This window comes from Trifolium pratense, linkage group LG5, assembly GCF_020283565.1.
Source record: "Trifolium pratense cultivar HEN17-A07 linkage group LG5, ARS_RC_1.1, whole genome shotgun sequence".
Classification (NCBI taxonomy): domain Eukaryota; kingdom Viridiplantae; phylum Streptophyta; class Magnoliopsida; order Fabales; family Fabaceae; genus Trifolium; species Trifolium pratense.
In genome coordinates this window covers 47,876,724-47,894,085 of record NC_060063.1, presented here as the reverse complement: position 1 = coordinate 47,894,085, position 17,362 = coordinate 47,876,724, and the positions used below count along the sequence as shown (strand labels likewise).

The 17,362-nt window shown below is 33.1% G+C and overlaps 1 pseudogene; it reads right to left on the bottom strand.

Moving 5' to 3' along the window:
• Positions 1–970: 970 nt before the first annotated feature.
• On the bottom strand, positions 971–7,755 carry LOC123886818 (annotated as a pseudogene).
• Positions 7,756–17,362: the final 9,607 nt, after the last annotated feature.

The window sequence follows — 17,362 nt, the reverse complement described above, 5'->3', positions numbered from 1 at the left end:
CTGGACTATGTGAGGCATGCATTGACCTTGTTCACTGATTTGGCTGTAATTTTTGTGTGGATTCTCGTTATATTGGTGAGTTGAGTTGGACTCAACTTTTTATATTTCTTAGTTTGTAATATTCTTTGTGATTTTGTAATGACAAAGTTTCTATATTCTTTCACGGATGAAGAATTCAAATGTGAAAAATGAGAGGAAGAAGAAGATGAGGGATTGATATCCTTCTTTTTTTTTTCTTCTGGTAATGCAACTCATGGAGATGAAAACCAATAGCTTGTCTATAAAGTTTTTGTTTTTCTGTTGAAATTGTCTGACGTTGGTTTATATCATGTAAAGTTGTAAGTTGATTGAATTTAGTTATATCCCTTTTATCATCATGGTGATTCTGCATCTATAGGTTGTGGATCTGTCTGTCTTTCTTATAAACAGAAGTAACAAAGTACTTTTAACACGTTTACTTATTCATTTGGTGTTAAAACATTAGTTTTGTTCATTTGGTCAGATTGTTAGAATAATCGACCCTAAGGTGACGGAATAGGGTTGCAATTGCATTGCCATTTGCCAATTCCTACTTCACAAGAGGTTTTGATTGATTTTAGCACCAAAATCTACGATTTTAATTGTTGTATGTAATTTGATGTAATTTCATGCCTTGGTCGAAATTTGGCTTTGCTATATCAATGCGCACACAGTTTCTACTGGGCATTGTTTGTAAATTATTATTAGTCTTTATAGACACTAGAACATCGACCCGTGCGGTGCACGGGTCTGATTAGCTGTAAAATATATAATGATTAAATAAGATATGATAATTCAAATAATGTAAGGTATATGAAAAAAGTTGAGTAACATTAAACGATAGTTCAACAATAATTTTTGATAAATATTCATACAAAGAAAATTATGTTATATTACAAAAGACTTCCTTATAGACCACATTCGAAGTCTTAGTCGTATCTTCACTGTCGTCATCGATGATCAATATTTTTAATCCTTTTCTAGAAGTAACTCTTGAAATTGCAACATACAACTGACCATGTGAAAACACTGGCGATGGAAGATATATCCCAACATGGTTTAAAGATTGTCCCTGACTCTTATTAATAGTCATCGCAAAAGAAATCATTATAGGAAATTGTCTCCGTTGAAATTTAAAAGGAATTCTCACGTCAGATGGTGTTAGAGAAAATCTAGATATGAAAACCTGATCACCAATATTACTTCCTAGAATAATTTTTCCTTCAAGAGCACGTTTTCCCAATCTCGTAATAATAAGTCTTGTTTAATTGCATAATCCTAATTTTTTATTTAAATTCCTTAATAGCATAACTGGAACTCCAACTTTAAGTCTCAACTTGTGATTTGGAAGTCCCGACGTAGAAATCGTGTTCAAAAATTCGGGAGTATGAACATCATTCACTGTTTGACCATCTACATTTTGTGTGATTGAAGTATCATAACTCAAATATGTTTTTTCTTCACCAGGAATTAAATCCAACATATAATCATTTATTGTGTCGACTATTGAATTTTTAGGAGCTAGTATAACTCTATTTTGGAAATACGTTATATCGTTCATGTTTTGTAAAAGTTGGGGATAGAAGCAAGAGGATCACCTGAATTTGGAATCAATAAATCTGATGGAATGTCAAGTTCTAAATCATCGTCATTGTCATCTCCAATTTCTACATCGCCAACACCCAAAACCCATTCAAAAAAAAATCTTCTTTGTTCAACGTCTGCACTCGAAGCACCACCGAGAAGCCTCATGTTTTTACTCAATGTTAAAACTTCACAAAAATTCCAAAGAAACAAAGAATTAATAGTAGCATGAACAACTTCTAGCCTTGTACCTTTAGGTATTACTGGTATAATTTGTCTAAAATCTCCTCCAAAAACAACAACTTTTCCACCGAAGGGAATGTGTTTATTTTTTCATCAACAGACTTGAGAATATCTTTTAAAGTTCGATCAACAACTTTGAAACAGTGTTTGTCCATCATTAGTGCTTCATCCCATATAATGAGCTTTGGTTTTTGTATTAATAGCGCCAAAGGGCTTTTAGGAACTATGGTACATGTTGAAAACTCGTCAACATTTAGAGGAATACAAAACCTTGAATGTGTTGTTCTACCGCCAGGTATAAGCAATGCAGCGATCTCATTTGAGGCAACTGTTAAAACTATCACACCTTTTGAGCGTAATGCGGCTGACGTGGCCCTCCGGATAAATGTATTCCCTGTACCGCCATAACAATAAAGAAAAAACACACCAGGTTTGTTTTCGTTAAATCTTGTTATGATTGTGTCATATACTTTACGTTGCTCTGAAGTCATAGTTGACATCAATCTAACATGTTCCTCAGCTAATGATTGTCTGTTATAATTCAATTCGTCGTGTATTAAACTATTTTGTATATCAGGAACTAATGATGTGTCTGGTCTAGGCATTGGAGGATAATCTTTTAAACTCTTCCCATAACTACGTAACATCATCTCAATATCTGCTAGTGCATATTGTATCAATTGATCATCGGTTAATATTAAATCTGCAATGTTAAAATCAAAATAATGAATGTGATTAGTGACATGACTATGGTTGTGTTTGGTTGTATTGCAAAAAAAATTGATTTAGCAGAATTGAGTTTGATAATAACTTTTCAAATCACACGTGATAATAACTTTCCAAATCTCACACGATAATTATTCTCTAAATTTATGATCCGGTAGAAAAAAAATCATTGATCAGGAAAGACATAAAAATATTTCATGATGAATAATATAGTCAACAATAATTTTGATATGATATACTTTTAAAATTGATGGTGTTTATCAATTATTGCACATAATTTTAATCATAATTTATATATTTGCCATAGTGGTTCGAGATATTTTTTTGCATTGAAGGGTTGCGGGTTCGATTCCTAGTCAAGACAAAATTGTATTATTTTTTAATAAAAATTGCAAGATAAAATGGAGGGAAACTAGGGAAAACAAATTAGGGTTTATGGTTTGCTTGTGTATACAAGCTTATAATATAAAAGATATGTTTCACCCTTATTTGACACACTAATGTTTACAACACCACGTTTTATAGCTATTTTCAGTTTAGGTTTTGTATTTATGAAAGGCATCTCTTCGTGAGATATTTTTGGTAAGAATAATTGCCATTTCAAATTGGTGGTAAATCTATTGAGATCAAGCATTTATGCTCTATATATGTTATGTACCAAAAAAAAAATCTATAGCTTTACTATAGTTTGAGGCCTGCCATTCTATGTTGCCTAGGTACGGGTACAGTACCGATATCTGGTACGAGTACTGGTACGCGGTACGATATTTTTAGAAAATTTAAAGTACGGGTACGTTAATAAAAAATATTTTTAAGTGAATTGCTTTGAAGATTTAATTTTTTTTGGTCCACCGTCTCAACTATTTTCATAAAAAATGAGAGATAATTGAAATATAATAAAAAATTATAATATTTTAAGAGATTCTTCAACAGCCAATATGTTTTTTCCGCATTCATATCATAAATCAACCAAATAAAAATGGATACGGAATCGATGCGTATCATACGAGTACCATGGAGTATGCGGTACTGGTACGTACCCGTACTATACCCGTACTATGCTACATAGCTGCCATCCAAACACTCCAATAGGAAGGCTTTCTCCATGAAACACCAAGAATTTATTACAAAAAAAAATTTGTCCAAAAATAATTGAATTCAAACAAAATTCTTTTAGAAATTTGATATCTTTATTTGCAACTTTACTATTAATATATTAAAATCGATTATCATCAAAGTTTGCTTATTACTTTTAACCACGTTGCAAATTTTATATCCTTCATTATAATTTCACTAAAAAAATGTAAAATAAATATAGAAAAAAGATATGATTAAAAATAGAAACAAAACATAACAATCTATACACAAAAATACGAAGCAAAACAAAAAAACATTTAGTTTTCTCATGGAAAATAGAAAAGAAAGACAAAATAAAGAAAAGAATCTAAGAAACTAGTGTAGTGTGGGTCTGTGGGAGACTACTCTCAAGCTCATCAAAATTAACAACTCTTGTAATTGATTGGATTAGCACATGGACTGATGGAAAGTAAGGGATGCAACTTCATGCCAACACAATCTTATTTGTAATTTTTGTAGCATCTTCTTCAATTATTAATACCCATCAAAATTCCTGACCATTACTCATAAAATACGCCAACTCCCATAAAAAAAAATTTAAAAAAATTATGAATAGTTGAATGGAAATTAAATGATGTTTTGCACCTTTTGTCTAGTTGTTTTCGAACAAAATAAAATTATTATGTAGTACTATATCATAATAATGCACACCACTCAACTTTCATTATTTTTCCAATTTTCTTTGTCAACCTTATGAGTAATTTTTTAATTAAAATAAAAATCCTTGTTAAAAGTTACACATATACCGACATCCTCAAAGATAAAAGTTAACTTGAAAAACATTATAACCACATACTAATAATATTGTTGTAGTATATTCTAAGGTTGAGAATGAGATTTTGTCCGCAAAGAAAAGGTTGAGTATGTGATTAATGTGAAATGATTTTATGTGTGTTGGTAACGTGTTATCTTAATTATACGATTTAAAACCAAATAGGTCCCGGTCCAAAAACACCTTGGTGTCCCCTTTGTGTATTTTTTTACTAAAACATAACGATATTCATTCATTCAAATTGGCATAGTATATCGATCAAAATCATTACAAATTCAAATTCGCTAAAAACTAAAAGGGATGAATCTGCGAACATGCTCATATCATTCGAGTTAATAGCATAAAACGGCTTAATGTAGCCTACAATTGATATGACAAAATTCAAATGTCCGGAATAGTCGCGCATCCGGATCTGCAACGTTGATGATGCTATAGTCATTGAATCTGCACTGAATATGGATCAAAGCAAATCTCCAAATCCGAACAAAACAAACACTGTACTAAGACGGGACAAACTCCGTACCAAGACGGGAAATCAAAACAAACAACTCCGTACAAAGACGGAATTAAAACAACACTAAACAAAGAAATCACAAAGAAGAAAATCTCAAATGAAACTTAAAACTATGTGGAAATTATTTATTTAAAGTAAACAAAAAATAAAAACGATCAAGAGGGGTGATTTTGTTGTAGTAACCGTGTAGTATATAAAGGATATTTTTGGTCTATAAGTATGAGCTCAACTGATAAAAATTATAAAATTGTTAGATCAAACGTTATGATCGGAGTTTGTACAACGGCTACCCAGATTCACTTGTTCGTGTGTGAGTTTATAATGGTTTTGACATTTCGTTTATTTACCAATTTTTTTTATCTTTTATGTAACACGAAAGATTTGATTTAGTGGTAAAAAAAAAAAAAACAAGTCTTAGAATACTAGAGGTTCTAGGTTCGATCTTTACTAATACTTTTTGAGAAAAGTAAATGTAATTATCTTTATAAATGTTGTAAGAGTCATGAGAGTCTTCTCTGTCTTGAATTGGAGCATCATTCCCTCACACTAAGTTTTTCATTATAAAAATAAATTATCTTTTATGTCATCAGCTGTTGTGTGTGTAGTGAAACGAAATTTTCAAAATCCAATTCTTCATCCCTAAGTAATATAATGAGACAAGACCAAGGCTTCTAATATCGGACAATGTCAAAGAGTGATTTACCTTTACTACTATGGATTTTCCATTTATTTATTTATTTTTGGTGTTGAAGGGCTAACGAAACTCTATTTTTTTGGACATGTTTTACAAATAAATAATTTTTACTAGTGATTTCATATTAACTAGTTAAATATATTTAATTTTCTTGTAGAATAAAAATAATAGTATAAATTATGTTAACTATTCTTTCTCTTAATTTAATTTATTTTGAAAAATTCTTTCATGAATTTTATAATGTAATATATTGGAAATGATAAGATTAAATAATGAACTCAATTTCTTATATTTGACCATGGTGAGAGTACTACTTTTGGTTTTAAATAATAGCCAATCCAATAGAGGAAATAAAGGGTGCAACGTGAACGTGTGGTTTAGGTAAGGGATTGCCTTGGATTTTATTTTAGATTAGAGGGATGTGGAAAAGTGAGGAAGAAAGAGTATATATATTACAGACCAATAGAAAATTAGAGGGAAAATTGTCATCGGTTATATTATAAAAAATATCTATATAGACAGTAGGTGATTCCAACTCGCAGCTTCTCAATTGTGTTGAACACCTATATCCACAGTAAGATTGGTGGTTTAGATATATATTGTGTATAATTTAAAATAAAAATATCTGTAGAAAAAATTTAATTAAAAAAATATATAAACATGAGAGATATAATTGAATATTGTGATTCTTTTTTTATAATTAAATATTGAGATATAATTAAAAAAATCCTGTTTACCACATTGATCAAATTTATGGCCATACTTGCCACAAACAAAGCAAATTAGATGGAGTCCCTCATATTCAATCGTAAATTTGTATCCACGTATAATAATGTGAGGAGCCAAAACTTTAATTATCTATATCAATCTCAATACATATACATTTGCCATTAAAAAAAAAAATCTCAATACATATATGTGCATAATGCCCTCTAGAGTGGATGAAAGTTAGACGATCAATTTTTAGCATGGTTCTCAACATCGATCATATCCTTCATAAGAACCTACCATTGTAAAGTTCTAGTGGGAGTTAGGAATATGGATTCAAACCGCCACTTCTTAATATCATCAATATTCTTAAAAAATAGAAGTCTCCATCTTTGGACAATTAAATAATGATCAGCAACACGTCATGACCCTTCAAACAAAGCATGATTGTAATCTACTCATCTATAAAGTGACTGGAAAAGAAATCACCCGTCATATCAGAGATATTGATAATACCTCTTTTAGACCGATTTCGCCGCAAATAATTTTCCAAGGCCTTGTAATGGATCTTCGTTCCTAAAGCATTAACAATTGATGTCTTTTTCCATCGTTGAGTCCATGGAAATTTTTTTTCTCTACACCTACAATTAAACCTTTACCCCTACATTAATTATGATATTCCAATTTTACTCTTTATTATATTATTTTTTTAAAAAAAAATTATACCTACACACTTTGTAAAAGTGTTTATGTATGAATATTTATACTTATACACTTTGTTCTGATATGAATATTCATACCTACACAGTTCGTTCTGATATGAATATTCATACCTTCGTGTAGGTATGAATATTCATACCTACACACTTTGTATTAATGTTCAGGTATGAATATTCATACCTACAGAGTTTGTTCTAATATAAATATTCATAACTACACACTTCGTTCTGGTATGAGCTTTTTATAAGTGTTCAGGTATGAATATTCAAACCTACAACATTGTAGTAGAAGATGTGCGTAGAGATCCTAAAAAAATTGAATAGACTAAAGTAAAAAAAACAATTTAAAAATAATATAATAAAGGATAAAATTGGAATATCATAATTAATGTAGGGATAAAGAGTTAATTGTAGAGGTAGAAAAAAAAATTCCTGAGCCCATTGATCTCATTCATTATCCTCAAGAGGGATAACAAGGTCATTATCCACATATAAATTCCTGAATTGCCTTTGAATTCATTTTCCTCATTGTTTCCTCCATGATGCATGTTTTGAGATTATCATGAACATCTTCACCAAAAAACATTGAGTAATTTTGCCTTGTACGAGCTTGAACCATTGAGTGTCTCTTTATCGCCATGAGGTTTGTCCTTACGAGTGCTGCGATAGAGGAGGTCTTCCTCCTTAGTTGAAATCGTGTTAGCGTTTTCACTTGATTTTAATTATATATTTTATATTTTTGAATCTTTACATGATTTTAATTTTAAATGATGTGATGCAAAAATGAAAGAATGACAATTATATTGTCATATAAAAATGATACGACATTAATTTGTGCGGTAGATATGTTAGAAGGGTTGCATTTTTTTTTTGTCAAATAGGTTAATGGCTAGAAATTCAGTGAATAAGTGAGAGATTTCGAATTCAAACTCTGATCCTGCATAAAAATATATCATTCCTATCATTTGAGTCATGCTCCCAGGAACTTCAAATTTATCATGTGCATTTTGTTGAAAAATTATTTGAAATTATTATTATTATTTTTTTTTTTTTAAAATCACCTCGAACGATCCTTTAATTTTAAATAATGTAATGTAAAAATACAATACAAAATTAAAATACAGAATTTTGTATTAAGAGAAAAACTATTCAATTTATGTAATTTTCAATGATGCAATTGAAAAATATTGAGAAAAAAAAATTGTGTAAGAAGAATGAGCCATATTTAAAGCCAACCAACCCTACTTTAGCTGTCTCTGTCAACTTTCATTCTGCTTCTTTCTTTCATCTACCTCAATTCTCATCTAGGTGATTTTGGACATTTTTTCCTTAGTATCACATTTTTTTCTCTTTTTATGTTTTTGTCTCACATTTTAAGCCACGTTTTTCTCATAGTTGATTTCAAAAGGTTTTAAATTCTTCTAACGGAGAAATTTGTTTATACACAGATGAAAAAAAATAATCAAAATTATAATCCATGCAATAGTATACAGTTTGTCTATCGAAATAAACTAGTTCAATTACTTACACTATATATAAACTAATAGATTGGACTCTTCACAACAAATTAATACACATATGTTTCTAAGTGATTATACACTTTCTTTGGCTCCTTCCATTCATCAATATCAATCACCCTTAGTTGTCTTTACATACTTGATGTGTTATATGAACATATGACAACAAAATAGTTGAATATATATTAGAATAAACTACATAATATTTTTTTTTTCAAGTAGCTTAGTGACTGAAAAATTCACCTTAAAGGTGAATAAGTAGAGTGTCCCGGGTTCAAATCCAAGCTCCTGCACATATAATGCGATGTCCGCTTGTTGTTTTTAATTTGAAAATTTCGAAAATAATGCTACTGCTGTAAAATATTATCGGCTGAGTCGCGGGTGAATACGCTCTCTTTAAGACGTTTCACGGTATTACTCAAATTGTGCAGAGTAAACTATCAACCGTGAAGTCTCCAGGATAAAACAGCCTTCACAATTTTAATACCGAATTGCTACTGCACTGTAGAATTCGGGCAGAGATACACCCTTCTATTGATTCGATGAATCAATTCAATAATTGATACAAGAGTATCAACTCAATGAAACAACAAGGAAAAGGAATTTTTTTGCGTGAAAGAAAGCAAGGAGAAAGAAGGAAAAAATTGTTCAGAAACTGTATGAACTGATTAAAAATAATGAAAGCAAAGACTGCTATTTATAATGCAGTTTCAGAACGAATTTGAATAGTGGGGAACTGATTTTTCTACATTTGAGGAATCAGATGAATTTCAAAAACAAATCACATGTGACCTATTTTTAAGGAACAGATTCTTCTTTTGACTGAGCAACAGATAAGTGCTGACACAGCTTTGAAGACTTGGTTTCAGGCACAATTAACATGTGCGAAATTAAAAACTCACACACTTAAAGAAAAAATAAATTTTTCTTTTTCTTATTAAAAATTAATATATCACCTAGACCCTAGCCCAAGCCCAAGCCCAAGCCCGGCCCGATCCGAGCCGAGCCGGTCGAACGGACGGCGGCGGCGGCGCGCGCGCGTGTGTGATATTCAGCATTGTGTGTGGTCTCCCTTTCTTACAAAAGTGGGTACCCCAAGGGCACACCCTTGGTTGCCACTTAGTGGTATATAAACACTACCAAGTAGTGTGATCTTTCCAATGTGGGACTCAAAGAGTCTTTTTTCAATTCACACTATGCATGGTTCCAATACTTGTGTTTATTTCAAATACCAAGTTCCTTCCAAATTCTCATCATGTTCCAACAATCCCCCACTTGAATTTAAAAAAGTTGTTTCAGAAGTAAGATTGTGCATAAGCAAAGGTGACGCTTGTCTTGAACCTTTACATAGCGAGTAAGAGCCCGATTTAACAAGAGTGACGCTTGTCTTGAACTCTATCTCGGATTTTTCTCAAACCGCACACAACCTCTCTTAGGGTGTATTCTTTGGCCCGTGCGTTAATGGCCCTGCACGACTATCCTGTTTCATGAATGATCTAGGAGTTCGCCTCAAAACCCCATAGGAACCGGCCTCAGTTCCACATTCATATAGGTGAGTCTATCTGGAGTACTCCTGAAGCTTGGTACTCCACTCATATCAGAGTCTAGATCTCATTAAGAGTTTCTATTAACTCAACCTTTTACTTCTGCTTCAGGATTCATGCTTCTTATCTTGCATGTTCACGTCCTACCACTCACAACTTGTTGTTTACCCATTGGAACCTAATTCTTGGGATCTCCAGTCTTTTAGGTTGGGTTACCATTATGAGCAATTCATAGGCATTAGTCCTATTTTTACATTAGTATTATAGACTTTCTCTTTAGTCAGTCCTTTCGTCAAAGGATCCGCTAAGTTTTCATCAGTGCGTACATGATCCACTCTTACAGCCCCTTTAGAGATTGACTCTCTCACTGTGCTGTGCTTCCTTCTAATTTGACGTCTTTTACCATTATAAAATCGATTCTTAATTTTAGCGATAGCTGCAGTACTATCGCAGTGGATCAACACAGCTGGCATAGGTTTTTCCCATAGGGGAATCTCAGATAACAAGCATCTCAACCAGCTTGCTTCTTCACTTGCTGTTGCTAGTGCTATTAATTCAGATTCCATAGTGGACTGTGCCAAAATGGTCTGTTTCTTAGATTTCCAAGACACAGCTCCTCCGGCTATATTAAATATAAAGCCACTAGTTGCTTTGGAATCATCTGACAAGGTGTTCCAATCAGCATCACTGTATCCTTCAAGCACGGCAGGAAATCTCTTATAATGTAATCCGAGATTCATGGTTTTTTTAAGATAGCCCATGACTCTCTCAATAGCTTGCCAATGCTCATTACTAGGTCTGCTAGTAAATCTGCAAAGAAGTCCCACGACATAGGCTATGTCGGGTCTTGTACAATCAGTGGCATACCTAAGACTACCAATGATGCTCGCATATTCAGTTTGTCTAACACTTTCACCAGTGTTCTTAAATAGTTTTACACTAGCGTCATACGGAGTGTTCTTTTCTTTACAGTCATAGTAACCATACTTCTTTAAGATCTTTTCCACATAATGTGACTGATCTAGGGATATTCCCTTCTCAGACCTGGTAATCTTGATTCCAAGAATCACACTTGCTTCTCCGAGGTCTTTCATATCAAAGTTGTTACACAACAGTGATTTCACAGCATTTACGGCAGAAAGGTTTGATCCAAATATGAGTAAGTCGTCTACATAGAGACACATGAAAGTGCAAATGCCATTTTCGAATTTGTAGTAAATACATTTATCACTTTCATTTACTTTGAACCCATTCGACAACATTAAATTGTCAAACTTTTCATGCCATTGCTTAGGAGCTTGTTTTAGACCATACAGAGACTTATCTAACTTACAGACTTTATTTTCTTGTCCGTGGATCACAAATCCTTCAGGTTGTTCCATATAGATTTCTTCTTCTAAGTCACCATTTAGGAAAGCGGTTTTAACATCCATTTGGTGTAAAGTTAAATTAAAAATTGCGGCAATAGAAATAAGTACCCTTATGGATGTTATTCGAGTGACCGGAGAAAAAGTGTCGAAGAAATCTATATTTTCTCTTTGTCTAAAACCTTTGGCGACAAGGTGATCACTGTCGTTTCGTGATCAAAATAAGTTTTAATTAAGAAAAGTAGTAACAAGGTAGTTAACCTTGGTCGTCTCACAAGGACCTCTAATTTAATAATTAGTAAAAATAAGAACAATGAATAACACAATTAAATATGGGGTTTTGGATTTGTTTAGATCGAAAGAGTAGTATTAGAAATTCAATTGATAAAAAGACGATCAATCCATTGGTTTTAGGAAAACTTCGTTATGATTCTATCCTCGGTTCACATAAAATATTATTTATATATTCATGCCTTGGTTGGTTTATAAGACCGATTATACAAGCGATAAACAGTTTATACGAATTCATTCGATTAAGCCAAGAATGTGTTCAACTAACCATGAGTAGTGAACAAGCGTCACTTAGAACACGGTTTGTATCATGACAGATTTCGACCAACCCTTTTTTTGCTAAGCGCGAAAAAACCTATATCAATTCCTATTCGAACTAGTCATACAAGCGATGAATCAATCCGAAAAGTCTCACAATATATAACTCAAAATAGAGATTAAGCATCACTATATTCGAGTTTCATAAATAAATAAAGAGCATGAATTGATAAGAGAAGACAGTAAATAAATAAACTGAATTACTATTAAGAATTGAACCTCAAGAAGTCATGAACGATGTTCCCGTATACCAATGAATCAACCTAGGGTTTTTAGGCTTCCATGAGAGCAAAGCAGCCCTTCTTTTCTATTTTGCGTGAATTCAGAATTATCAAACCCTAGCTGTGTTTTTGCTTAAGTACTCATAGAAAATTGGGCTTAAAAAGCTACGGGTCGAAAAACATAAGTTTGACCCGAAATTACATTATTTTCATAAAGTCTGGAACATAAACGTAAATATTTGACTGCGTTGCGCTCCGAACTGGGTTCTGGCCTTAACATGAAAGTTGTAGATCTTTCTCTTGTCTTTCCAACGCATATTCGCACACCTCAATCCGATACTCGTAGCTCAAGTTATGACCTGCAGACTGAGAAGGATCAATATGTCATTAAATACGAAAATTGGTCAAATAAATTCATTAAGGCTCAATTGTGACCCAAAACTTAGAAACATAATAAAAACTCGATATTATTGTAGAAAGACTACTAATATGCTAAATTATAATACTAGAAAATATGTGCCAAAATGCACTGATCACAAGGCGAGCCTTGTACTTTTCTATAGAGCCATCTGATTTTAGTTTCTTTTTCAAAATCCATTTACAACCAATAGGTTTGCAACCAGGAGGCAAATCTACCAGATGCCAAGTTTTGTTAGATTCTAGAGAATCCATCTCATCGTTAATAGCTTCTTGCCATAAATCTGCATCCAGAGATGACAATGCTTCTTGAAGATTTTTAGGATCTTCTTCTAAAGTATATGCCGAATATTCGGGACCATAGTCTTTAGCTACTCTCACTCTTTTACTTCTTCGAAGTTCAATTTCAGTATTGTTGTTGCTCTCAGAGTTTCTTATCACAGGAATGTGACTTGATTCGGTGCCCCCACTATTTCTTAATTTGAAAGGAAATTTATCTTCAAAAAAATCAGCGTCAACTGATTCTATGATTACTTTAGCATTCAGGTCAAAAAACCTGTAAGCTTTACTGTTTGCAGCATACCCTATGAATACGCATTCATAGGCTCTACTAGCAAGTTTTACTCGCTTCGGGTCAGGTTTCCTGACATAAGCTAGACATCCCCAAGTTCTCAAATAAGACAGGTTTGGTTGTCTTTTCTTTAATGTCTCATATGGTGAGATCATTTTCTTAGACTTAGGGACTCTATTCAGAACAAAGCAAACAGTCAATATAATTTCCCCCCACCAGTGTGAAGCAGCGCCTGAATTTAACATTATAGCAACAACTAATTCTGTGAGAGTTCTATTTTTTCTTTCTGCTTTACCATTCATTTCAGGGGAATATGGTGCAGTCGTTTCATGTATAATTCCATGTTGTTTATAAAAATCATTAAATAAACTAGAATTATATTCAGTTCCTCTATCACTACGTAATCTCTTAATTTTCATACTAAATTGATTTTCAATTTCATTTACAAACACTTTAAACACATCAAATGCTTCACTTTTATGTTTCATTAGATATACAAAGGTGTAATCAGAACAATCATCAATAAATGTGATAAAGTAACGTTTGTTATTTCTAGTCAAGGTTCCATCTAATTCACATATATCAGAGTGTATTAAATCCATTGGTTCAGATTCCCTAGTTACTGACTTATGTGAACTTTTAGTTATTTTTGCTTGACTACAAAATTCGCATTTTTCTACATCATCAAATTTTAATTTTGGAATTAAGCCTAAGTGACTTAAATTAGATATTGATCGCGAATTAACATGACAAAGTCTAGAATGCCAAATATTAAAATCACACAAGGAATAAACAGAAGTAGAAATTTTATTCAAATTCAAATTGAGATCAACATTTAACTTAAACATGCCGTCAGCGGCGTACCCTTTCCCAATAAAAATACCATTCTTAGTGATGGTATACAAATCAGCCCCTATAGTTTGACTAAACCCAGCCTTATTGAGAAGAAAACCAGAAACAAGATTCTTTTTCATATCTGGTACATGCATAACATCCTTCAGGATCAGAGTCTTTCCGGAAGTAAATTTCAGCTCTATATCTCCAATTCCAGCAACTTCAGAAGTGTGAGCATTTCCCATCTGCACCTTCTTGTTCTCAGCAGTAGTGTATGTTTTGAACATAGCACGTTCATAACAGACATGGCGAGTTGCACCAGTGTCTATCCACCAACCATCAGTAACACCGATCATATTGATTTCGGTGATCATTGCAGCATATGCCTCTTCTACGGCATTCAGATTAGCAGGCCTTGGCCTTGATTTGTTTCTACACTTTTTTGCCATATGACCCGGTTTCCAGCAATTAAAGCACAGAAATTCACCAGCATCATTCTTTGGAGGAGGTGGTGGAGGAGGTTGCTGTCTAGCAATAGGGGCCTTTGAAGGATTCCCATTCTTAATCCGAACAGGTGCAGTACGGTTCTGATTCTTGAAATTTTTGCCCGTAGGCTTCAGAACCGCAGCAGCAGTGGATTTCTTTTTGTTGTTATTGGAGACAACCAGAATTTTCTCTTCTTCTTTCATATCTTGCCTGCGAGATTCTTCCTCAATACGGAGGCGAGTAATCAAGCTTTCAATTGAAAATTCTTTAGTTTTGTGACGAAGAATATTTTTAAAATCTTTCCAAGAAGGGGGCAGTTTGTCAATAATAACAGCAATTTGAAACTGTTCATCAAGAGGCATACCTTCAGTAATAATTTCATGTGCAATCTTCTGAATTTCATGAGACTGCGCTTCAACAGACCTTTCATCAACCATCTGATACTTTAAGTACCTGCTCACAGCATATTTCTTTGCACCAGCTTCTTCAGTGTCATACTTTTTGGTCAGAGCCTCCCACACATCTTTAGCAGTATTGTATGATCGATAATATCCTCAGTAGCCATGATAGTGTTGAAAACGTCTTAAAATTGTTGTTTTTAATTTGAAAATTTCGAAAATAATGCTACTGCTGTAAAATATTATCGGCTGAGTCGCGGGTGAATACGCTCTCTTTAAGACGTTTCACGGTATTACTCAAATTGTGCAGAGTAAACTATCAACCGTGAAGTCTCCAGGATAAAACAGCCTTCACAATTTTAATACCGAATTGCTACTGCACTGTAGAATTCGGGCAGAGATACACCCTTCTATTGATTCGATGAATCAATTCAATAATTGATACAAGAGTATCAACTCAATGAAACAACAAGGAAAAGGAATTTTTTTGCGTGAAAGAAAGCAAGGAGAAAGAAGGAAAAAATTGTTCAGAAACTGTATGAACTGATTAAAAATAATGAAAGCAAAGACTGCTATTTATAATGCAGTTTCAGAACGAATTTGAATAGTGGGGAACTGATTTTTCTACATTTGAGGAATCAGATGAATTTCAAAAACAAATCACATGTGACCCACACTTAAAGAAAAAATAAATTTTTCTTTTTCTTATTAAAAATTAATATATCACCTAGACCCTAGGTCTAGCCCGATCCGAGCCGGCCGGACGGACGGCGGCGGCGCGCGCGCGTGTGTGATATTCAGCATTGTGTGTGGTCTCCCTTTCTTACAAAAGTGGGTACCCCAAGGGCACACCCTTGGTTGCCACTTAGTGGTATATAAACACTACCAAGTAGTGTGATCTTTCCAATGTGGGACTCAAAGAGTCTTTTTTCAATTCACACTATGCATGGTTCCAATACTTGTGTTTATTTCAAATACCAAGTTCCTTCCAAATTCTCATCATGTTCCAACACCGCTCACGGGGACAAACAACATAATATTTAATCACCATACATATAAAGTGAGATAACAACTTTGACATGGTAGCACAACATAATCAAAGATTTAAAATAGATTTTATTACGGTATGAGACTTTGTAAGTGTGGGTCATTAATTAATTATGCTTCTTTTTAGGCGGAAATCTTTTCCATCCATATACTTCCTTTGTCGTTACCGCTGCACTCTACAGGACACGTCGTCTGACCATCTTTGTCAGTAAAACTTTTGATAAGACCAGTCGAACCCTTCGTTGAATTATCGGTTCTGATATCACTGTTGGGTCACGAGGGGAAGCCAGAGATCATCCATATTGTGTTTAGAGCAGCCATAGAAGTGAGTTGACACCACATTTTTACCCAAAATCAATGTGAGACTTAACTCACCTCACACTTACTACAATAAATTTAATGGTAAGAATTTGAATTCTCTCGTACATCATTTTTTTTTGGTACAAAATTCTCTCATACATCATTATAAAATAGTTACTTTACTTATGTCACTTTAATTAATAAATAAACATTTCCTCTTACTCCAATTAAAAAATAAAATCATTTTGTGATACCATAATTTGTTTCAAAATTATCACATTGATAAGAAATTAAGAATGTTGGTTGGAATGGCTATATATCATCATCTATAATTGACCGGATCCCTCTTTACGGTCTAGTTGCAAGATCTGTCAAGTTGGTGATTTGTGAACTCCTAAATTGATATTGCTGGAAGACTTTTAAAAATACTAATAAAATAGTAAAGGGTTTCCATAATGCAAGACATGTTCTTTGGAATAACAGAACCATTACTCCATTAGATTTGTCTTTGTTTGAGACCTATTGGCCGTTGATTTTACCAATGTTTTAGAATGAGTGTGGAATCCACTCTCTCATGCCCTATAAAGAACAATCTCTTACGTAGATTAAAAAAAGGCTTAATTAGTAAAATAGTCCTTAAAGATATTTTTGGTTTTAGATTGGTCCTTAAAGAAAAAAAAGGTCTGAATAGGTCCCTTAAAGAAAAAAAAGTCTGAATAGGTCCCTTAAAGACATCTCCGTTAATCAGTTTGGTCCCTAAAAAATGGTCCGAATATGACCAAACTGATTAACGGGGATGTCTTTAAGGGACCTATTCAGACTTTTTTTCTTTAAGGGACCTATTCGGACTTTTTTTTCTTTAAGGGACCAATCTGAAACCAAAAATGTCTTTAAGGGACCATTTTACTAATTAAGCCTTAAAAAAAAGAAAAATGT